General features: G+C 34.3%; 1 long non-coding RNA gene across 1 annotated transcript in view; it reads left to right on the top strand.

Moving 5' to 3' along the window:
• Positions 1 to 26733, top strand: part of LOC138695312 (uncharacterized) — a 582002-nt gene that overhangs the window by 371594 nt on the left and 183675 nt on the right. The window contains exon 5 of the long non-coding RNA XR_011331127.1: positions 9114 to 9195. This is a non-coding gene — a long non-coding RNA (uncharacterized lncRNA). The remainder of the gene's footprint in view (positions 1 to 9113; positions 9196 to 26733) is intronic.

Here is a 26733-nt window from a genome sequence, read left to right on the forward strand (position 1 = left end):
GATTATATGGCATGTGCCAACCTTCACCATGGATCGACTAGACGGAATTGCCCAATGGGTAACGTCACTGCGTGGAACGAAAACAAAATGGGGGGAGAGACTGGAGGAGGGAGAAAGAAGAAGAAGGAGTGAGGGTGAATTGAGATTCGAATTCCAAATTGTGGTAGTTGATACGTGCATGGGAATTGTTGAAGGAAAATCCTTATACCAGAGAGCAGGGAGAGGGTAGGTTATTTTTAGATGCTGATTGTTCAGGTGGTGGTAGGGGGGGAGTGAAGAAGGGAATTTGGCGCCACTATGACATCACGAAATGTTGTAACACGCTGAATTACAATCGGTGGAAGTTGTGACGAGGTCGTTGTCGCCACGACTTGAAGAAGTTGTTCAGTGTGAAAAGGAATTTCGTGTTACTCATAACATGTAGCATGAATGTCCAATAAGATGTCTTAGCTTGTAGCTAATGATATCGAGTTACAAAGCGGTCAAACATGATTTACATTACCGTGGTTTCAAATTGCTGACTTCAAATATTTCTTTTAAATTATTAGAGTATATTATAATTTGTATGGTGTAAGATCCTTCTCTTGAAAACACTAAGTTAACTCGGTTGCATAAACACCGCTACCTAAAGTTCACTTTTAATTAAATATCAGGAAGTTAATTTAAATTTTTAGGGCCATATTCATAGACACTCTTAGCGCGGGCTTCCGGTGAATGATCAGCGAACTAACGTTTTTCGTATTCATAAACCAGTGTTAGCGATATGATATGATATGAATCCTGTACAAGTAACCAGTCGATAGCCGGGGCTAATTTAGCACGCTCGTAGCGCGGGCTAACGAAATATCTATGCATAGCACCCTAAATTTCTAATTGTGTTACATAAGATTGAGCTTAGATTATGTGAACATGGTTTGATGCTGATCTAAGATTACAGAAATACTTGTGACGGCAATTCGAAATGTGAGAGAAAATCGTGTTTACATCGTGTTGTTCGATATTCAAATGAAGGGGTGAGAATGAGATAGTTCAAAGCCACACTTTTAACAAAAATGTTTTTTGTGTGGTTTATTTCTTACACATAATAGGGGGAAGCTACTACTAAAATATTATAAAAATTACTCAACAAATGACATAAGTATATGCCGAAGAATTTATGATGTCGCACCTAATAGCATTGGACTCTTCACCTTTAACACGTTCTTCTGTAAAATTTTATCAGAGTGACTTAGGACTATATCATTTTCATCCCTTTAATTGTCTGTTGGTAACATATGTGACAAAAAAAAAAAACAGAAAGAAGAAGAGACCCGGTTGCATAAACATCGCTATCTAGAATTCACTTTTAATTGAATATCAGGAGATTAATACAAATTTTTAATTTATAATTATGTTGTATAGGATTGAGCTAAGATTATGTGAACTTAGTTTGATGCTGATCTAAGATTACAGGAATACGTGACAGCAGTTCGAAATATGAGAGAAAATCATGTATTGTCTGTTTGGTAACATGTGTGACCAAAAATATAAAAACACAGGAAGAAGAGGAGAATGTGTGTAGTCAAATTTGTAAATAAATAAAATAAATAAATAAATTAATTAATTAAACAAACAAGCAAGCAAACAAATAAATAAATAAATAAATAAATAAATACTTATTGGCTTTTAAGGAACCCGGAGGTTCATTACCGTCCTCACATAAGCCCGCCATTGGTCTCTATGCTGAGCAAGATTAATCCAGTCTCTATCATCATATTCCACCTCCCTCAAATCCATTTTTTAATATTATCCTCCCAGCTACATCTCGGCCTCCCCAAAGGTCTTTTTCCCTCCGGCCTCCCAATTAACACTCTATATGCATTTCTGGATTCACCCATACGTGCTACATGCCCTGCCGATCTCAAACGTCATCGAGGAGACGGCCTCCAGATGTGAAGGGTAGCTGTGAATATATTGAATAAGCAGTCGCGGACAGCTGATGAGGAGTGGTCCTCCAGCTTGGTGGTTGGGCGTACGGCTAACAACCCATCACCGTAAAAAACAGCTTGTTACGAAACCTTTAAATAAATAAATAAATAAATAAATAAATAAATAAATAAATAAATCAATCAATCAATCAATCAATCAATCAATCAATCAAAAAAGAGAGAGAGAGAAATAAATCGTCCGGCCTTAATTAAGGATGACCACGAGGATCCAGAAATTAATAACAAATAAATATAATTAATTTAATATGAATATTTTTATAAAAATAAAATGTAATAATTAAACACCATTGATTATCAATTATAAAATAAAATCTTAGAAAATGACCTTAAAATTATACTCATAAATAAAAAGATTTTATCTAAAATTAGCATAAAACGAATTAATTAATTATTTAATTAATTAACATTGTTCTGTTGAAATGCAATATTATGTATTCCGTTTCGTTTAAATTAATTTCAATGTTAATGGCTTTGTATTATTCGGTTAATTTTATTATCAGGCGTATATCGAAGGTGAAAATTTTATTGATATAATTTTTACATATTAAATAAATTTCCCTTGTTTTCAAATGATTCTTGACAATTGGATAAATCTAATGGAGTCATAAAGCTAGTACAAAATCAAAGTAGGAAAACAGAAATTTCATCAACTTCATACAGCTCCACTGTAATTGCAGTCCCCATTAAGTTTCTTACGCTGTACATATTTCAATACGCTATCGATGTATCAAACTTGCAATCGCTGTAACTGAAAATGTTATTAAAGATCACGTGACACAAGTATGTATTTACTTTCTCGTATCACTTGCGATCTGAACTCATTAATCCTACGAATCTACACTGAAGCCCCTAGTGTGAAATTAGTTATATATTTCATACTTCCAAAACAACATATCAATTAAGAAAATGTCAGCATAGAAGCTCTTTTTATCAATGTGTTGAGGAAGGGAGATGGTATCATTGTTGTGAAAGGTATACAGCGAGAGTAATACACGATAGTTGGTTGGTGGGGGGGGGGGCTAAAATGAAAAAGAGATGTAGGTGTGACATTGTCAGATAGTAGGCTACCACGAATGGTGCCATCATAATTGAACACGATAGCGTAGACGGTCATATGTGAGTAATTATATGGCGTATATATACGTAGTATGTAAAGTGTTACTCTATATACTGTGTGATATGTGCGACCTGTCACCAAATTGATGACTTCTACACCCCATATGTTTATATTTAGAATCTGTAAGCCCTCCATATGTTTTTATATATACGGATACGTCTGTGTGTGTCTATGTATGTGTGTGTGTGTGTGTGTGTGTGTGTGTGTGTGTGTGTGTGCGAAATGAGTGGGTGTGAAAAATTTAGAGTTGGCATTGGTGGGACGTAAAAAACTATCCATATATATATTCCGAATGGGTTTTATATATATGCATTCGAAGGGGATGATGAATAATGTTAAAATATTGGCTCTGATACAGGGTGTGTAGATGATAAGTTGCTTAAAATGGATTATTACTATTTTTTAAATTTATTTTGCAGTCGTTCAATAACAATATCGTATAAATATGAAGGCCCCTAATTTTGAAATACTGCTGGGTTCTACTCTATTGTCGATATAATAATATATATTTCACAGACGCTGGAAACAAGTAAGGTTATCTTCTTTGGTGGTATACTACGCAACATTTAAGGCACAGCCTGACGTTCCTGTGAAGATACGAGTATAGTCGTGAGTTCGAAATCAGCTTAGAAATTGGTTGTTTGTTTGCCGTCAATGTGACAGCTCGTGAAAACAGGCGCCGTGGTAACCCCATGTGTTGTGATCGTCACATATGTACATTTAGCCAATATCAGGTTGTATACGTGAGTAGTTGATTTCAGTTGATAGCATTGTGATGTAGCAAACAATCGATTGCGAGACTCTCCCCGAAATACGCCTTGTCAGCATTCCTGATTCTAAAAAAGTGGTTTTCGGCTTGAGGTCTATCTGTCCCTATATCTCTGTACTGCGATTTCCCCTAAACAATTACACAAATTTTGTCCATATTTTATATCTACGCGTCGAATTATCCGGGAATCATGTATAAGAAATATAATATTTTTATTTAAATATAAATGCGTCTTTACTTGAAATAGGAAATAGAATGATACTCAGAATCAGCTCTAAAGATTTCTTTGACGTAGGACTATGTCTTTCTCCTTACTAGGTATGGGGGAGGGGAACTTTGGAATAAACCAATATACAGGATGATTCACGAGGATTCGTCGACCTGGTTGGCGAGTTGGTATAGCACTGGTCTTCTGTGCCCAAGGTTGCGGGTTCGATCCCGGGCCAGGTCGATGGCATTTAAGTGTGCTTAAATGCGACAGGCTTATGTCAGTAGATTTACTGGGATGTAAAAGAACTCCTGCGGGACAAAATTCCGGCACATTCGGAGACGTTGATATAACCTCTGCAGTTGCGAGCGTCGTTAAATAAAACATAACATTTAACATTTCACGAGGATTTACCGTCACTTACGGAGCTTATTTCCGAAGACATTCTGAGCAAAAAATGTCATATAAACATTTGTCCTAATCTCAATATTTTCAAAGTTACATTAATTTTAAGTTGTTAGTAAAATACCTTTTTTCTTTAGTTTTACGGGTAAAAAAGTACAGTGGACTCTCCTAAGTTCGACAGAACAGAATTGAAAGTTCAGTCCAATAAGGGTAGTGGGTGTGGCAGGTGAAATGGATACAAATTCTTGTTGGTTATCCATCAACGAATACAGTACTGTACTTGTATTTCCTGCCCGTCCCGAGACTTGTGTATGCGCTTCTACCATCACAGTGGGTTTCGACAGTTCCGTCTCACAAACGGTTCAATTCTAAAATAGAAAGAGAAGAGTTCATTAATTAAAAATCAGTGATCAATATGGATGTTCTAATCAATAAAATATTTTGTTTTCCTTTAACAAAAGTATCACTGAAAGACACAGAACCAATTCAAATGGCAAACCCATTTCTTAGTGCCCATATAGGGGCTTGTCTAATTCTCCTACTTAAGCAGTCGAACTATAGGATGTCGAACTTGATTTCTGTAGTACTTAAGAGCTTTCACTGTATTACAAATAGAGAATGAACTATTCAGAAGTGTAATTTCCTTAATTTACTAGGGTTCTTAAGCTATAAATGCGTTGTTAATTGCTTTGTACACATTTTATTTTTCAATTTTTAACTAAAAATGACATCATTCTTACGCACTTATCACAAAAATTAAAAAATTGTTACAAATCATACGACTTTAGGAACTTGATTCTTTACCGTTTAATTATGCATCCTAATGTACAGTCTTAAAGAATTTAGAAGAGTGGCGTGATATGTAACAATCGTTGTGATAAATGCGTAAGAAAATGTAATTCTGGAGTTAAAAATTAAACAAAAAAATCTGTACGAAGCAACTATGGAATTCACATCATATATTTAGCTTCAGAATACTAGCTAATTAAAGAAATGATACTCCTGAATAGTTCATTCTTTATCTGTAATATTCTTTTACCCTTAAATCTCAAGAATAATAGTATTTTAGAAACAACTTTAAATTAATGTAATTCTGAATTTGAGATTAGGACAAATGTTTATATGATATTTTTTGCTCAGAATGTCTTCGGAAATAAGCTTCGTAAGGAACGAATCCTCGTGAATCATCCTGTATAAAAGCAAACTCATGTTGCCGCTGACTTATAAGGAGAAGAAGGAAAATACAAAGAGGATAAGTGGAAGACAAGGAGAAAATGAGGAATACAAGGATAATATGAGGAATACAAGGAGAACATGAGGAATACAAGGAGAAAATGAGGAATACAAGGAGAAAATGAGGAATACAAGGAGAAAATGAGGAATACAATGAGAACGACGGGAATACAATGAAAACAAGGGGAATATAATGGGAACAAGGGAAATATAAGGAGAACAAAATCAAGATAAAGAAAATAAAAGCGAATGCAAGAATAAAAAGATTAACACAATGAGAACATGGGGAATACACTGCGAAAGAGGTGAAGACAAAGAGACACAAGAAATAAAAGGAGAACAAGGAGAGTACAAGCAGAACAAGTGAAAGACAAAAACAGGGTAAAGACAAGAAGAATAATGACAAGACAAAATAACAAGGGGAATAGAAGGAGGACAAGGGAGAGAGAAGGAGAACAATGTGAATGTTAGGAGAACAAGGGAAGACAAGAATAATAAGGAGAATACAAAGAGAACAAGGGGAAGATAGATAGATACAAGATTAATGCAAGGAGAAAAAGAGAAATGCAAGGAAAATAAGGGAATTCAATGAGAAGAGGAGAATACGAGGAGAACATGAGGAATGGACCTACCTGGAGAACAAGGGAAAGGCAAAGAGTACAAAGGGAAGACAATAATTTCAAGGAGAATACAAGGAGAACAGGGGAATACGAGGAGAACAAGGAGAATAGAGGAAGACGAGAAGAAAGGGAATGTATGGAGAACATGTACTTCTACGTAATGATATGAATCTGTGTTTTTTTTTTTAATTTTGTTTCTTGAACAAGAGGATCAGGTGAAATATTTTGAGCCGCAAGCCACCAGAGAAATTAATATTATTATAAACATAATTTTTTGTGCATTTCGTTGACAATATTCTCTCACTTTCAATACGCCACTGGTCACAGTAAGTCAGGTACGAAAGAAAAGGATAGAGTGTCATTGTTCATGAATAAACATTCTCTTCCCTAATTACGAGTACATCTATTTTCATATCGACATTTTGTCATTACTGAGGCAGTCATTTTCTAATCATTTCATTGACTGAGTTCTTGGCTTTTAGAAGATGCCAAAATACAACAATGTGGCATTCATTGTTATTACTCGACCAAGGCCAGTAGAGTCCTGCAGCCCGGAGCCGTGGCGCTACTGCTCCTGATTTCGTAATAATCTGGAGTGACAATAAAGTTAATGAACTTAAATTCAAAGTTACATGAGTAGAAAAATTTATTTCTTTTCATTTCTTTCAATATACGAAATAGATACTCGCTCACAACACCATATCACACTCTTCATTCCTAAACACAGAACATCCTTCTACTCTTCATCGTTCACCGTCTCTGCAGCTCATCTCTGGAACCCCCCCACCACAACATGTCAGAGACTGTCAGACATTGTCTAGTTTCAGAAATAAATTAAAATTGCACTTTTTAAATTCAGATTTATTTCAGTTATAAGTCCTTTTTTCTGCGATAGTTTTGTAAAAATATAGGCTATATATTTTTTCCTTCCTTTCCCCTTTTTGTTCTCTTTATCAGCCGATGAATTTATTATCATAGCCTTTTTATTGTGAATTTTATTTAATATTCGTATTTATTCTCTTTTTTATTGTTATTTTATTAAATTCCATTTTGTTATATCCTTCCTTACGTTTTCCATATTAACCATTTGTACTAAATGAGTTGCTTTTACTATATTCCAATGTATTTTACTTTCTTTTTTCTATTATGGTATTATTTTCATGTTGTTTAGTGTCGATTTTATTATGCTATTATTATTATTATTATTATTATTATTATTATTATTATTATTATTATTATTATTTTATATTTTTTTGTAATATGTTAGTATTCTGTTCTTTAATTTTTTGTTAAATTTTAACTCCTTGTATACTTTGTGACCTGGTAGAGTGTAAGAGAAGACCCTATGGCCTTAACTCTGCCAGTATAAATGAAGAATTATTATTATTATTATTATTATTATTATTATTATTATTATTATTATTATTAATATAAGTTTTATGACTCTGACTAATATACTCTCAAAATAAATACAGAGAAAAAGAAAAAAATCAGTTAATTCTGTCTCCATATGAATAAGCTCTTTCTTCTCTGTATGTGTATGCATTTTCAGTCACCTGTAAACTCTCAATCCTTCTTTTACTTCTTATATCCTCTCACTCCTTTATTGTACGGTGGCCGAGCGTTCTCAGCATCTGTTCCGCTCGCGAGTTTGCTCAGTGAGAACAAATCGTGTACAGTCGTGATCTAGAGCAAGTAAAATGTATATAGAAAAAACACATGTCACATAATATAAAATAACGTTTTTTTTCTCAGCGTTATAAAGTTATAGAGTAAATTGATGTACGAAACCATTTTTTTTTTCATTATTTTGACGCCTAATACGTAATATAGAGTTATTTTTTTCACGTAAAAATTCCTTTCCAATTTATACGAAATTATTATGACTATTTTAAAACTATAATATTTTTGTCACAATTTCTTTTTCCAAATTAATGCGAAATTTCGTAGTCTCCAGCCCATGATGTAAGTTACTCGTCGACTGCAACACAAAGCAAGTAAACAGCAAACAACTCCGGTGAGTGACGAGTCTTAAGAACAACTAAGGCACAGTAGTTCAACTGGGCACGATCCACACCGTCTTCTATTGTACACAGTGCAGTAGAGGAACTCTAGAACACAGTTAACCTGAAACCACCTTCCTTTCTCCCTCGGGTACTAAGTTTCACTGCCTGTTTATAACAAATAGTTTTAAATACGGTATTGTATGAATTTAGGTAACTGAATTTTCTATTATAAAATTGAAGGCCTTAGCAATTAGTTGTCTGTCCGTAGGTAAATTTTAAATAGGAAAGGTGATCAACTGATCACACTAACTTAAGAATTACTGTTTGTAATTTTATTTCTCATTACTTAATTACATGTTTAAGGTTACTGCCAGGCAAAACAACTGTGAAACAGGTGTTATTTGTGTACTTCGATACACTACCATTATATTCCAATTCCGTAATTATGTCATATCATTATCTCTGAATTGTCTCTTGTGTTAGAACCATATTAGAAATTAAAAATTATGTAATTAAGTACATTCTTTAGGTATAGCTTCGTAGGTCGCAGTGAGCAATTCCTGTTTAGGAAATTTATTTTGTAAAATATATAATTGATTATTTACTGTAAATAAATTTAATATTGCAGGATGTATTTATAAAATTGCATTAAACAATAAGCCTAAGTGGTTTTTGATAATTCGCAGAATTTTTTAATTCTTTAAAGTAGTTTTATTTTAAGTTTGGAAAACTTTGTTTTCATTACGGTCTTGTTCATTTTCTTCCAGATACAGAACATGAAGCCAATTACTATTTTCTTCATAGAAAGGAAGACTGTTTTCGAACATGACATGGCCGTCTCGTACCATGGTGAGTACGAACTCTATCTTAAACTCATAACTCTTCTGTGTAAGTTATATATATATATATATATATATATATATATATATATATATATATATATATATATATATATATATATATATATATATATATATATATATAAATTATATAGATTCCATTGATTGTAATTGTACCAAAAAATGTTTTTAAACAGGCCTATTATCTGCTTACATCATTTTACCTGGAATTATGATTTATGCGTATGCCATATTTTAAGCATATAAGGTACGTATTTGCTAAAAGCACGTCTTTATAATTTCCAATGGTTAGGCCAAATACCATATAAATGTATTACACTCTATTTATGCAATAACTTAATATTTAAACTCAGAAGGAATTAATTGGTTAGCATCATCTGTTGGTAGAGCAAGTGACTATGGACTAAATAGCCCTGGGTTCAATTCCGTATGATGACGCGATTTCTCTCGTTGCCAAACTTCGAGAATGGTTCCGGGATAATTCCCAGGGGTACAAATGCGCTCGAAGAGTGGTTCCGATCACACTGCTTCATTCTAGTGCCAACATCATGAGAGCATGGGGTTCTACCTCCATGCCGTTTTTGCGCCTTCATTGTATTTACGAGGATCATTTCATAAATAATGCACAAGTTGGCAGCACTTTGAAGTGTTGACGCAACACGAATGAAAATTACGTCAGTTGCAGTTGTAGCATTGAGGAAGAAGCACATGATTGGGATTATCTTACAACTAATTAGGAATGAAACGTGAAATACAATATTTTTATCATGATTTTTTTTTCGAATTTAATGCGAAATTCTGTGGTCTCTAGCACGTTATGTAAGCTACTCGTCGACTGCAACACTAAGTAAGTAAACAGCAAACAACTCCCATGAGTAACGTCGTCTTAAGAACAACTAAAACGTAGTAGTTCAACGGGGCACGACTCACGCCGCCTTCTATTGTACACAGTAGAGTAACTCCAGAACACAGTTAACCTCGGTAATGAACTTTGAAATAATATTCTGGGGAAATTCTACAGACAGTAACAGTATATTCCTGCTATAAAAAGAGTAATTAGAATAATTTAGAATTTAGGCTATGACATCCCTTGAGGGCTAAGGCCTCCTGCACGTAGGCAGGGTAGCTCTCATTCACTCTTTACGTGAGTTAGCCTAGATGGTGTTCTACCTTGTTCTCTTGTTCATCGTCTCTCGTGTTGGGTGAAGCACTTTCATTGGTTTACGCTCACTATTCACTGATTCTGTCGCGCACATTGCATCACTTCACTATTCACTTATTCATTCTCGTTGCTGCTGGTACTTTAGAACACATTTCACTTTTCACCGATAGACGTTTCCTTCGACAGTTTTTTCCACGTTGATCTGCTTCTTGCACGCCTCGTCCACTGCTTCCCCTCTCTCTTTGTGAATGTATCCGCCCATCTGGTTCTCTGTCCTGCACTCCGCTTCCCGATCCTGGGGTCCCACATGGTCACTCTGTATGTCCACTGGGTGTCACGCATCCTAACTACGTGGCCTCCCCATTAAATAGAATAATAGTTGGTGCCAAACCCAGGGAATAGTGTAGGACCATTTAAAAAAAAACTACAAATAATGCCCATGGTTTTTCAGTATATTTTTTTAATTAATAAAGTTCCTCGTATGCAATCGTGAAAGCTTTATAACCAGGGAAAGGATTTATATGTAAATACATATTTACTTATAAAGCTAATATAATTTATATTTTGCATTATCTTTATGTTTCACAATGTGTAGGGTTGAAAAATCCTACTTTTATTTTCCATATTTTTCCATATTTTAGAGTTTAGTACATATTTTCGTTAATTTCCATATATTTTCCATATTTCATATAAAACAGTCCATATTATATTAGGTTTAACAATAAAACAAAACAAAATTCCATTAACTTTTAAAAATACATTTCAACAATAGAGATTTAAACACATGTTCAGTAATCCCTTTAACATCAGAGTTATTTGAAAATTAGCACTCCTATCAACAATGGGAAAGTAAGTTACAAAACTGTATTAATTTAATTTAAAATTTTTAACAGACTTCAGTTGTGCAGCTCAACAGTTAAATGCCAGTCAGAGTACACATAGGTTCAGTTTTGTAAATCATACTATAAAGACGGTAAATATGCCAAAAGTACGTCATTCAGTCAATTTAAAATCAAAACTAACAAGTTACATTTCAGAATTTAAAGAAGATGGTTTATCAACTGACAATAAAATATTATTTTGTAATTTGTGTCAGTGTGCAGTATCATCTACACAAAAGTTCCTGGTGCAACAACACATTACAACTAGTAAACATCAGGCCAACAAACAACTAAATTCCAAGCAGAGACAATTGTTTTTAACACAACCAACAACATCGAATGTAAGATCTGAGTTTAACATCGACCTGTGCCGTTCTCTCATCTCTGCTGATATTCCTCTCTACAAACTAAAGAATAAGGTCTTCAGGGAATTCCTTGAAAAATATACTCAACATACAATCCCGGATGAGTCAACACTTAGGAAGACGTATGCTCCATCCATCTACGATGAGACAATACAGAAGATAAGAGATGAAATTAAAGATAGTTCAATTTGGGTTTCCATTGATGAGACTCCCGACAAAGAAGGTAGACTTGTTGGTAATGTAGTTATCGGTTTGTTAAGTGAACAATATTCTGAACGAATTCTTTTACATTGTGATGTTCTAGAAAAGTGCAATAACAAAACTATAGTTAAACTGTTCAACGAAGCTATGGGTATCCTGTGGCCAAAGGGTATTATGTACGATAATGTGTTATTCTTTATTAGCGATGCTGCCCCTTATATGGTCAAAGCTGGACAAGCATTATCTGTTGTATATCCTAAATTGACTCATTTTACTTGTGTGGCGCATGCATTTCATCGTGTGGCAGAAGTGGTCAGAGACAATTTCCCTAAAGTAGATTTGTTGATTTCATCAGTGAAAAAAGTATTTCTCAAAGCTCCCAGTAGAGTTAACGTGTTGAAAGAAATGTACCCTGAAATTCCATTGCCACCAAAGCCAATTTTAACTAGATGGGGTACATGGCTAGAAGCAGTTGAATATTATGCCGAACATATAGACTCTATTAACAATGTTCTCCTTGCATTGGACTCTGAAGATGCAGTCTCAATTGATACTGCGAAAACAGTTACCTGTGACATAAGTGTGAAGAATGACTTAGCTCACATTCAGCATACATTTTCATGCATCATAAAAACGCTCAAAAGTCTCCAAAATAGGCACCTTTCACTATCTGAAAGTTTTGAAATTATAAATAGTACTGTGGAACAACTGAATCGTGGTAGAGGTAAAGTTGCAGATGCAGTAAGAGCTAAGGTGGACACTGTACTTTCAAAAAACCCTGGATATGAAGAACTACAAAAGGTTGTTGCTGTGATGAGTGGTGAATCAACAGTGAAGATTAACTTGGACTTATCCCCAGCAGACATTGTGAAATTGAATTATGTACCAGTTACTTCTTGTGACGTCGAACGCTCTTTTAGTCAGTATAAATCTATCCTCAGAGACAATAGAAGAAGATTCACTTTTCAGCACTTGAAAGAAATGTTTGTAACCTATTGTTATGGTAACAGACAATAAAAATTGTGTTTTGTTGAAACTACATTGGAAGATAAGGTACGTCCATTATATTTTTTGTTTAGTTTGATTAAAATGTACCAATATTTAACGTACATAGTCATTTTTTTTATAATTTTAAGTCCATATTTAATTCCATATTTTGGTAAAAATCCATATTTAATTCCATATTTTGGTAAAAATAACTACATATATATTTACATATTTCATATATTTTTAGTCCATATAAATCCGTTCCCTGTTTATAACTAAATCAACAGTTCATAACATAAATACTCGTCAAAAAATAACTTTCATGCTCCATCGGAACATTTATCGTGCTATCAAAAAGGAGTAAGTTATCTGAAAATAACAAATTTCGATATCCTTCCTATGGGCATAAAAAATGAAACTCGAAACATAAGATTATTTAGGATCAAATTAAAGAAATACCTAATTTCTCACGCCTTCTATTCTGTAGGTGAATTTATGACTAACATTGAACCACTTTCACATTGGGCTGTCAAATAAATGATAGGAGTTATGTAGAGCTCGTGGGGCAGTGGAGTAATACGGTCATGTGAAAGAAAAATATTTGGAGGAAGCCTGTCCCATAATTTTTATATCATTATGGTCTTTTGGAAACCGAAACTTGATCCATTTAACCGATGAGATAAATATCAAATAAAATGTGGAGTTATAATTTAATCTATAGAGCCATAGTAGAAGGAAATTACTGTCAGAAAAATAGTCGGCGAAAATTCTGTCCTACTGTCCCATAGTGGCTGTCGAGAATTGAAAACTTGACTCACTGTGATAGTGAATTGTTAACTAAATTACTAAATTATGGTTTGGTCTATGAAGGAATCCTAGAAAGACACCACAGAAATAAAAATGAATGCTGCTATTGAGAATATTTGCTCCACAATCGCTTTATACAGCAAAATTTCCACATAATTTGTTCGGAATAAAACTTCTGTCTTATCTTGGTGAGATGCTATTACTGTCTAATCCACGACTATTTCTATCGAGTAATTGTAGAATTACAGTCTATAGGTCTACATAGAAAATTTTGAAAAGAAAAAAGTTGCACAAGAAAAGCTTCCTTTTCCATATTTCTAACAGAAACTGCTGAGAATCGAACTTCAGTCTCTTTTTAACGAGAAGCTGTTAGGTGATAACGATGCCTCAGCCATGTTGCTTTGTAGCATTTTCGTATGGCCTATTTGCGACCACCTGTGATGTATGAATACCAACGGAATGGAAGAGAAAATTGTTTATGGGTCACCCTATAGCTTGCATGCATCATATCGCCCAGCTGTGTAATGTTTGTAGAGATGGAAAGGTTTTTCACCATCACATACACATAGGCCTGGTGGTGGTACGGCCCATACGAGTCGCTAATGGGCAAGTGATTAAAACAAACGTGCGAAGTCGCTCATCATATGTGACAATGTGTGTGGTGGGAGGAGGGGGCACAAAACATATTGTTTCATCACCTAGCAGGACCAGTCATAGCCAGGGCATGTGTGTATGCCACACACTCTGTCATAGATGTGTTGTTAGCTTGATGAGAGAAAGAGGATGCGAGAGAGAGAGAAAGAGAGGGATGATGCAAAAATGTGGAGATTACTGCTATTTATTAGCAAGTTTTCATCATCCCTCACATACAACATAACCTCACGGTAGTGCTAGAATCCGCGACACCAGTGTCAGTTGTTTTGTGTTTTTATGTTGTTATTTTTATTGTTTAGTTTTCGGAACTACTACTGTTTACTGCGTTTAGTCGCTGCTCCTAGTCGTATAATTCTTCATTATACGTAAATTGTAACAAATCTACATCAAAACAGACACCTGAAATTAGATTAGGTAAACAAATGAAAAGTATCTTAGAATTGCATAATGATGATGATGATGATGATGATGATAATAATAATAATAATAATAATAATAATAATAATAATAAAACTAATAATAATAATAATATTAATAATAGATGTAATTACACTTCTTTCACGACTTGGGAGCAATGGTTCGTAAACATCTACTTTGAGAATTTGACACGACATTATAAATATCCACTATAAATTCGACTACTTTGAGAGGTGGAAGCAATAGTAGTTACCTACGCAAAAATATTGGACTATTTTAAGAATTCTAAACCAGCACTAGACATACACTTAATGTGGAAGCAATTTGAGAATGTTGAAACATTATTCTGACGTGAGGCGAGAAAACAGCTGGTGACTCTTGGCCCACTGTTAGCGTGGTTTCCGGCAAGCTCGTAACCCTAGATCATATATACCCCAGATAGGTCGGCCTTATAGGCTTTGACGTTAACAACTTTTGTCAGGTTTACTACTCTGCCATCTAGTTGTTACATAAGGAACCACGTCATAACTCCCATTTGAATTGTATTAGCGACTGTACTGCCATCTCGTGTTCGTTTACGGCGGACGGGTGGCGATCCTGGCGGTTGTTCTCTTCAAAGTGAAAACGATTTTAACATAGCGATGACCTATCTGTTACATATATGATCTAGGGCGTATACTATTTCTCCGGCACTTCTACATTACATAACAGTACTAACAATAAATGTTCAATAATTTGGACTTACCATGTTCAGAGTCGTTGCTGAAAAAGACCCCCATTTGCCACCGCACACAACTGACATCTTCCGATAAACGAATTAAAAACACTCTGAGGTTTCACATCATTGATAATCTCGATTTATTCTCGTATATAGCCTATAGTCTTTTAGTTCACTCTCCTGTCAGGGGTCTGTCTGCCTTAATGCTTGCACTCTTGGAGTTTTATATTATGGCTTCAGTTTCAATAATTTTGTTGTCTTTCTTGCAGAGGACTGACATATCGATGGCCCAGAACCATTCTGTTCCAAGTCCATTTTAATATTTTTTTTCTTCAGAAGAACTATTTTAAGCTCCTGACATTCAAAGCTTCATGAAACAATTTGGAATAGCTTAAGCTTAATAGCAACCTTATGGAGAGAAATGTTTATAATTAATTTGTTCGATTCATATAAGCAGACAAGAACTGGAACACAATGAAACACAGATTTCTGTCTTATAAAACGTTGGACTTAGAATAGTCTGGTTCTCAGCCGTCGATATTCCAGTTTCCTGTACTAAACGCTTTAGAGATTTTTGAGAGATATGTTCTAATCTTTCACCAAGCTCATCTAATTTTTCTTCTGTAAGAACACCAAGTTTTCTCTTTCATTTTCGATTGTTCACTGAGCCTATTTCTTCAAACATTTTAGCGTGTCTTCTAATTGTTTCGTCAGAGAGCACAGGTCTGTTTGGAAAATTTATTCGAAATTCACGTCTTGTTTTCGCACATGACCTTCTGCCTTTTATGTACATATAGGCCTACACACGTTCATGCAATGAGAATTTGTTGGTAGGCATTACCTAAATACACAATAATCACTAAACTTTACACACAAACTTTGTACAGGTGAAGAATCAAGATTTTTGTAACACGACTTGTGACTACAGCAAATGCTGTATAGCGACTGAGGATCTACTGCCGCACATCTAACAGCCCGCGTATAGCAGACCGCACAGGGGCTGACAGTAACACGCCGTTTTTTCGCCTCATGTCATAAAAATGTCTCTGTAGATTTCCAACAGATGTGGAACCGCTTTGAGAATGTCAAACCATAACTAGGCATCCAACAGATGAGGAATCGCTTTGAGAATGTTGAACCATAGCTAGATATCCGGCAGATATGGAACCGCTTTGACAATGTTGAATCATAGTTAGACATCCAAAAGATGTGGAACCGCTTTGAAAATGTTGAACCATAATTACGGAGTAGACGTCCAAGTGATCTGGAACCACTTTGAGAATGTTGAATCATAACTACCATTCAACAGATAGGAACAGCTTTGAAAATGTTGAGCCATAACTAGACATTAAAAATTATCGAACCACTGTGAGAATTTGTAACATAACTAGACATCCAACAGATGTGGATCTACTTTGAGAATGTTGAACCATAGCTAGACATCTAACAGCTGTGGAACCGCTTTGAGAATGTTGAACCATAATTGAAGACCTCCCTCGAATAAGGGCGTAACCAACAACTCTATAATACGCGTTTCAGGAGGAAAGAAAATAATTTTATGGACATATTTCCGTATGCCTATAGCAGAACTATTTATTTAATCAGGGATACAAGTTTATCAGTTATTGGATGCATTCATTTATTGTTATAAATTAATGCTTCAAAATTACTTTTTCCACCGAAGTCACATATTTCATTAATTTGATATTACACCCCTTTTCGAGGGAGGTCTTCTATTACGGAGCAGACGTCCAACAAATCTGGTACCACTTTGAGGATATTAATCCATTGCTAGATATCCAACAGTTGTCGAATCGCTTTGAGAATTTGAAGCATCACTATGTATCCGACAGATGTGAAACCGCTTTGAGAATGTTGCATCATAGCTAGGCATCCAACAGATGTGGAACCGATTTGAGAATGTTGAACTATAACTAGATATCCAACAATTGTCGAACCGATTTCAGAATTTCAAACATAACTAGACATCCGACAGATGTGGAACCACTTTGAGAATGTTGAACCATAGTTAGACATCTAATCGTATTGAGAATTTGCACCATAATTACGGAGTAAACATCAAACAAATCTGGTAGCACTTTGAAAAATGTTAATCCATAACTAGATATCCAACAGCTGTTGAACCGCTTTGAGAATTTGAAGCATCACTATACATCCGAGAAATGTGGAACCGCTTGAGAATGTTGAACCATAGCTAGGCATCGAACAGATGTGGAACCGCTTTGAGAATGTCAAACCATAACTAGGCATCCAACAGATGAGGAATCGCTTTGAGAATGTTGAACCATAGTTAGACATCTAATCGCTTTGAGAATTTGAACCATAATTACGGAGTAGACGTCCAACAAATCTGGTACCACTTTGAGAATTTTAAACCATAACTAGACATCCAACAGTCGTAGAACAGTTTTGAAAATGTTGAATCATAACTAAATATCCAACAGATGTGGAACCGCTTTGAGAATGTTGAGCCATGACCAGCCTTTAATTATATATACCTGAATGTGAGACTCCTTGTCGGTTTTGAACAAAATATTACACTCCAAATGATATGGGACTACTCTAAGAATTCTCAACCAACTCTAGATATCCGTTAGAAGCGGGGCCTCTTTAAGGATTATAAATATCATACCGAAAAGTTCTTCAACGTTAGAATTGTTGAAATAAATTTTGTTTAACAAATCGAAAACAGAACTTTGTTCTGTGACTTTTATATTTGACGCTTTAGCTATTTAAGCTTCAACTATAGTCTTCAATCGTTTTTTCTCTCCTCTGTCATAAATCGTAGAACTAAGAGCCCAAACAAAACATGCTAAAATCAACAGCAGTAATACTCCATTGAAAATGAATATATTTCAGATTACACACATCTGTATTTACGGTCTACGTAACAACATTGGATCAGGGGAAGAATCGTGGATTGTTACACAACAAACATTCCACCAGATACGTAATATATTTGTCAGGCAGCTAATAAAAGTGTCAACAATACACTTGTATCTATTATTATATTAAAAGGATGCATGGGCTATCAAGTATGTTAGACTTGAGGGCTATTATCTCAAATAAAATACTGCCATCTTTCCTCGATTAATTACACGCAATAAAATTTCAATTGCTTGTGATGACATAATGGTTATTAAAAACGTATAACGTCTCCCTTCTTGTAGAACGTGTTGCAGCAGGAGAAAGCCTTCATTCTCGAGAAGTGATTTACTGGTACCATTTAGGGTATTTGTGAACCACGATGGAGGCTTAAACGTAAAAACCTTAAGGTGTGTAACCCGACATTTGCCTTTTTAAGAATAAGGTTTCTCATTGAGAAAGGAATTCTTTTTTTATGCAGCAGAATTAGTGAAGTTATGGCGCGAACTGGGAGCCCTTTGTGGTTAGATTCTAGTTGTAGAGAAGGGTACGGTGAAGAGGGTTGGGTTCAGTCGGAAGTAAGAAAGATGGTTGTTTGGGGAGAAGCAAAGAACAAGATTGTTATTCTCCACTACCTACTGTATATATACTTCAGATACTTGGATTGCTAAAGAAGTTGTTGGTTGAACGTTTGAGTCAATTCTTTATGTTCGTATTTGTAAAGGCAATACGTTACTGAAAATAGTCGAATTGTGACAAATTTAATAATTTTTGTTTATTTTTTTGCGCCAAAAATGTACGATTTCATGAAAATTTTATCTCAATATCTTAATTATAACTATACTTATATATAATTGGTGGAAGTTGTGTTAATGTACGAGTTATGTGTAACAAAAACTTTAAATTTAATTATCTAATATATATATATATATATATATATATATATATACGTTTTCAACCACAAATATTCATTTTACATCTATGTGGTTAAAACTAGAGTCATGAAACTTAGCATACTTATTCATTAATATCTGTGTTGCGAAATGGATTATTTGATTGGCTGTATTCAGCATAGTTTTATTGCTAAAGAATTATACATATGTAAAGCAGAATTATTTTTTTTATTAATGTGTTTGAACATTGATGAAATGATTTTTTTCTACAAATGAACAAATTATACTAGGGCATTACTAATGCTCCATTGCACAACTTGCAGTGTTACCTTTCAGAAAAATTATATTAAAAAATAATATATGTTAGAAATAGGATTTTCACTAAGAAATTAAAAAAAAAAAAAAGCTTAATTTTCTAAAAAGGGTTTACGAGAAAAGATTGAAATTTACAATGTGTGATTGTGTTATTGGTATGCATATTCAGTAAACATTTCAATTCTAGCTAAAAAATTGTGGATTTTAGACATTTCAGTAGCGCATCACCTTAATACAATTTGAGCCCAGTTATGAGTTAAAAGCATTTCATATTGAAAATACTTTTAATTTTGTAATTACGTTTCTAAGGAAAACTGTTAAAAAGGTTCAAGAAGTATCCCTTGATGTGGATCTAGTGCTTGGATTTAAAATAAAAACCTAACTTACGTGTCATTTATGTCCCTTATCTACGTATGTACTGGTTGTGTATTCTTTATTTTACTCAAGATGACAATTAAAAAGGAAAATAAATAATAACGAAAGGAGCAAAATGCAAAAGGAAGAAATAGATGCAAGTCATAAAAGGTAGGAAAATGAAACAAGAATGGAGAAAAGAAAGAAGGAAAGAGAAAGAAAAGTGGTAGAGGAAAATTCATTAAAAGGGAAAGGAATGAAGGTAAAGAAGAAATACAGTATGAAGGAATAATGAAGAAAGAGACCTAGGAAAAAATTAAAAATAATATTGATTGCAAGGAAGAAGAAAAAATATTTACAAGACGAAAGAGAGAGGGAAGTAGAAAGGAAGGTAAGTGAAGAGGAAAGAAAGGAGAAGAAAGTGAAAGAAGGTAGAGGAGAAATAAAAGATGAAAATAATGAAGAAATTTGGGGAAAAAGAGGAGAAAAATAAATGCTGAAGAGTAAAATATGAAGAGGAAAGAAAATAAGAGATGAAGAAAAGGATGAAGGAAAGTTTAATCAGGGAAGAAAGAATTGATGGGAAATGAAAGACGGGAGAAAATAAAAGTAGGGAAATCGAGAGCTAGAAATAATAATTGTAGAAAAATATTACTTTATCGGAAACGAAAATAAATAATAAAATAATGTGGTAAATTGGAATGAAAGGGGATAAAATTGTTGAAAAATTCAACATGAAAAGTATGAAAGATAGGAATAGGCCTACCTAAATGTGAAAAAAATGGAAGAAGTTAAGAAAAAACTGGGAAAAGGTGCAGGATAGAAAGAAAATAATGTATGTGAGAAAATGGAAGAAAGGAAAAATGAAGTATAGAAGAAGGAAAGAAGAGAAAAAAGAAATGTAGGAGAATGGAATAAAGGAAGAAAAGAGTTGCAGGGGAATGTTACAAAATGAAAGACGGAAATAAATAAATGTATGAAAATGAAAGAAGGTAAGGAAGAAGTGTGAGGAAATAGAGGACGGGAGGAAACATATGTAGGAAAACAGAAGAATGAAAAAAAAATGTAATAAAATTGAAGAAGGGAAACAATAAATCTATGAAAATGGATAAAGGGAAAAATAAATAAAAGAAAATGGAGAAAGGAAGAAATGAGTGTAGGAAAATAGAAGAAAAGAAAAAGTGAGTATAGGAAAAAGTAAGAATGGAAACAATGAGTACAGAAGAATGGAAAAAGACAAAAAATGAGGATAAGAAAATTGAAGAAGGGAAAAATGTTTATAGGAAAATGGGAAAAGACGAGAAAGAATTGTAAGGAAATATTCGATTATGGAAGATGAAAAGTAATGTGATGAAATGGAATAAGGGAGGAAATAATTACTGTATAAAAATGAAAAACAGTAGAAGACGGAAATAAATTAATGAATGAAAATGAAAGAAGTTAAAATATAACTATGATAACACGGAAGACGGGAAGAAACTTAATTTATGTAAAAAAAATTGAAGAAAATAAAAAATGAATCTAGTAAAATGGAGGGAGGGAAGAAAGAATTTTAGGAAAATATAAAACAATAGTAGACGAAAATAAATAAATATATGAATGAAAAAAATGGAAGGATGTAAGAAAGAACTGCGGGAAAATGGAAGACGGGAAGAAATGGATGTAGGAAAAGAAGAAAAAAAAAGGAATGCAGTGAAATGAAAGAAGCGAAGCAATATATGTGTGAAAATGGAAGAAAGAAGGAAGGAATAAAGGAATATGTTAGGTGATGGAAGATGAAAAGAAATAAATGTGGTAAAATGGAACATTGGATGTAACAATTGTAGGAAAATGGAAAACAATGGAAGAGGAAATAAATAGGTTTAAGACAACAAAGAGAGGTTAGAAAGATCTGTAGGAAAATGGAGGACGGGAAGAAATAAATGTGGGAAAATGTAAGGGGGAGGGGAAATGCAGGCAGCTGGTGGTAAGGGGGAAATATATGAATGAAAATGGAACGATGGAGAAATAATTGTATACAAGTGAAAGAAGATAGAAATGAATTTTAGAAGGAAGAGAGGGAGAGAAATAAATGGAAGAAATAAGATGGATTAATATAGGTGAAAAATTAAGAAAGGAAAACGAGAATAAATGAAAGAAATTTAAGCAAAGTAAAGGAAGGAAAAAAAACATTAATAAGAAAACAAGTATTAAGAAGGAAAATATGATTATTTCAAGAAATAAGAAAGAAAAGAAGAAAGTAAAGCAGTAAGATAAGCAAATGAAAATATAGGAAAAAATGAAGGGTGAAAGACGGGTAGAAAAATTCTCTCGGCAGGGAGACAGTCACTGGCTTTTTTTTTTATGCCGGAAGGACAGCAGACTTCTTTTCAAATAAGTGGCAAACACACTAAATCAAATGAAGGGACTCCACTTCGAAAAATAATTTCCAGGTAATTGTTCTGTCAGTAGGTAAAAAATTTATTATCGTTGTATATATTTGTTCTGTCACCACTATACTTTTTTTCGGAACGAATAAATATGTATTTTTTTATTGTTCCTAAAAGGTCGCAGTGGAGAAATGTTTGGTTTGTTGGGCAATAGCGACAATTACTGTGGTAAAGGTAGGCCATGCATCAGCTGGGGGCTTGAGAACCAGCAAGCCGCAAGAACAAGAGTGGAGAGGGGAGGGCTCCAACGGAACGGAGATTTACGATGTCTTAAACGACCTTAGAATTTTCACGCGGAATCTTCTGTTACTTCCTTCTCCGATCATGGCCTTTTCATGTGTACAAACATGTTTCTGCTCAGAAGATGGATTTGCAAATGTCTACATAGCATTGCGGTTTAGTCAACAGCGATGCGTTGGAATCGGGAAGTAGTTCAGTCTTATAAACTGCTGGGCTAACCAATCATTTCTTTAATGTTTACAAATTGAGAACAAGAACCTGAGGCATCAGAAGCTGTGTTTTTATATAAAAAAATAATACTACTGTCTATATTTTCCCCTTCCTACTTCTTTTTTATGGTTGTGTAATGTTTAACTTACGCAAAATCTCAAGGGATAATAGGCGCCAAGAAGAAGAACATAATTATAGCCTAAAGGGTAGAAGTGAAATAGCCTTGCAGATTATCAGAGGAAATAGCTCATGTTGTATATAATAAAAAACTATAATATCATATTGGTGGAAAGTTCATAGTTTTTTCAGAATTTTTTTTTCAAATGTTTAACACCCTCTTATTTGGTAACTTACGAGTAGGATCGTGATTTTTATCCATATCGATAGGAAACTTAATAAAGAATAATTATGTATCCCTCTGGAGTATTTCCTTAGCGTGGACGGTTTCCGTGTAAATTTAATTTTAAAAGCCTCTAATTTCAAGCCATTGCACATGCGAGCAAGTGGCAACGTCGAGACAGAGAGCAGCTCACCTGCCGAGACACACCGAGTTCGTTGACCTATTACATCTGTATACGAGTAGAGTGTGTTAGCGGCGATGTTGCCGGACTGCTGAAACTTCACACTTAATTTTCTAATTAACCTTGCATTTAATCACAAAACGTAATGTAGGTTTTCTATTCATTTAATTGTACTTCACTTCCTACCTGTATACAAATTCGAAGCCGGAATATAAAAGTATAAAAATAATTACCTGTAAAATTTATATCAAATTTGCATAGTTTTTATTTTACGACCGTAAAGCATTTACATAATAAAATATACAATTAATTAGATAGCTGCATGATTCTTTTACTGGAATGTTTTAAAGAGCTGCATCAACAACATAGTCTAGGACAGGATACAGAACTGGCGAGAGAAGGGTGGAAAGCATGGGTTCCCCGTCCACAGTCCACCGGCGTTGAATGACGTATCTGTGGCGCGTACGCAATCACATAAGATAGACACTGAATACAAATCCCCTCCCCTACAAAGTCAATGACGCGGGGATGGAAGGAAGGGGTGAGTGACGTATTCAATGAGTGACGCAACGCCACAATTGTCGCCCAGTTCTCCAAGCCTGGTCTAAGGTCTTTTATCTATTCCTTCAATATTAAATTTTCGAAAAATGTTTGATTAAGAAAAATATATTTCGTAAAGCAGTAGGTAAAATATCCTACACTACGTTGTTGATGTAGGTCTTTAGAATATTTCTGTAAAAGAATCACGCAGATATTTAATTAATTGTGGATTCAAAAAGTTATGTTGCATTTAACGACGCTCGCAACTGCAGGGATTATATCGGCGTCGCCGGTGTGCAGGAATTTTGTCCCGCAGGAGTTCTTTTACATGCCAGTAAATCTTCTGACATGAGCCTGTCGCGTTTAAGCACACTTAAATGTCATCGACCTGGGCAGGAATCGATCCCACAACCTGGGACACAAGAGGTCAGCACTACCTACTGCGCCACCCAGGCCGACTCGTAGATTTTATTATGTAATCGCTTTACTTTTGTAAAAATAATTATGTAAATTTGATAGTATTTTAGAGGTAATTATTAGCCTTTTTTTTTTTTTTTTTTTTTCATATTCTGAATAGTGTTTTATAAAGTGCAACGTATGTAGACCTATATTAGGCATGAAAAGTTTTGTTCATAGTCTGTAGCGTCATTAATTAATGTCACTCAATTTTTGCAGGCCAATGGTGTACCCTCCCCCTTAATTTTTTCAAATGCCTTATAAAAACAATTAAAACTGGCTATTTGTGCAATATAGATATATTCTAAACGAATTAATACTTTTCTACCCTAGTTAAGAACCATTTAATCTCTAAAAAAATAAAATGATGACACGAATGTTCTCCAATTTTATTTTATTTTTATTAAATTAATTTAACAGATATTCATGCAAAGATCAGTATTACGTAAATGGGATTGAAATTCGATTCTTGTTAGGTCCGTTCACACGGTGCGGGAATTTCTCGAAACGAGAATTTATTCAAATCGATTTCCTGCGGACAGTAGTGTGCAACGGTTCGATTCTTTTCCCGCATGTAATGAAATTTAAGTTACATACGGGAAAAAAGTCGAACCGTGTGTACACCGCTGTACGCAAGAAATAGTCTCGAATAAATGTCTGTTTCGAAATTCACGTACAGTGTGAACAGACTCCAAGATGCAAAGGTATTTGTAGTGACTGACTTGCAGGATTTGTTTCGTTTACGATATTCAGTCCTTTATTCTTCCATTATCGTCGTCAAATCTTTCAATCATGATAGATGGACGATTTCTGTAGTTTAAATCATTCAAATATAGACTAAATAAAAATAACATATCTTTTCATAGGACAACTATGAATAGAAATGTATTTTTTCTCTCTCCTTATCATCATATAAATCTCTATAGAGTATTCCTTCAGCTGTAACGGAATTTCCCATTGTAGGCCTACTTGGTTTATCTCGCGCGTTGAGCAGAAATACCTCGAAACCATTTCACATAACTTTGTCTGGAATTACTAAGAGTAAATTAAGTACCAAGAAGCCGGAACAGTTGAACTGATCTGAATACCTAACCGACTTTGATTCCACACTTCATTCACATGACTTGAAATGATGATAATTCACGCAGCTCTGCAAGCACCTGGAAGTGGAGCTACCACGCTTCGACTGTTTACATTCTGTCTGCCAACACTACATCCATTGTATTCCCACAATTTTTTTAATTATTCCGTAGCATTTTAACTAAATTCTCAACCATGTGTCTGAAAAATACAAGTTTAACAAACGATTATAAAGCTAACTTCTCACATCGGAGTTACGGGTTCAAATTCTGACAAATTTCAATGAAATTATAGTGGACAAAGACCTTTTTTGACAGAATTTCTGTTTTTTACCACCAATTTTGTTCTCCATTTTTACGTTATGTTGTTAGTTGGGGCGCATACGAATTGAGCACAATATGCCTGAACAACTCTTATTTCTTATTCGAGTAGAACACAAACAATCTGAAATTTTTCATTCGCGTTGAGCACAAACAATTTGACTCATTCTTCTTCCCATTTTCTACATACTTAGAACTGACATAATTGATTTTGCTGGTAACTTATGGTTAATTCATTAATTCATTATATTCCATAGATCTTACATGAGCAATGAAGCTTTAAGATGTGGAACAAGTCAAAATTTTACAATATTACGATTACAATTTTTACAAATTTTTACAATATTTTACAATTTTTATAGTTTTACAATTTAGTAATTTTCTATAATTTTTTACAATTTTCTGCAATTTTTTACAATGTTTTGGCGAGATGTAGTGAGATGAGGTGGAGTCCAAGATTCGCCAAAAGATTACCCGACATTTGCCTTTTGTTTGGGAAAAACCTCGGAAAAAACCCAACCAGTTAATCAGATCAAAGGGGTGAAATGAAGTGATGCCGAGGACTCGCCATAGATCATCCGACTTCAGTCCAACGGCTGGGGAAAACCTAGGAAGAAACCATTCAATGACACCAAATGGGGATCCAACCCAAGCCCGAATGCAGCTCCGGATCAGCAGCCCAGCGAGTCTGCCGACTGAGCTACAAAATGTTGGTAAAAATTATTTTGCTGGTATGGTTTAAAATATTGGTCAAATTTATTTTGCTGGTAAGGTTAAACATGTTGATCAAAATTAAAATCATGTAACTGTTTTAATTAAAAAGATTTGCAGTGATAGGCTGCTCTTTTTACATAATCTAAACGAGAAATTACTCCTGTCATATTTTAATAATGCATCTGTCAAAATGTCTCGTTTTTATGTTTCGTCGAGCGGATTTCTTTTGGCGATTGCAATTTCTTATGTTATTTTATGCCTCTGCCTGTATTGCTTTTAGAACTAAAATGAAAAAAATGTATATAGACCTATGTTTGGATGTGGGCTGGTAAAATTATTATTGAATTTAGAACGAAATGCACTCTAGGGGCTGTGAA

This window comes from Periplaneta americana, chromosome 2 (genome assembly GCF_040183065.1).
Source record: "Periplaneta americana isolate PAMFEO1 chromosome 2, P.americana_PAMFEO1_priV1, whole genome shotgun sequence".
Lineage (NCBI taxonomy): Eukaryota > Metazoa > Arthropoda > Insecta > Blattodea > Blattidae > Periplaneta > Periplaneta americana.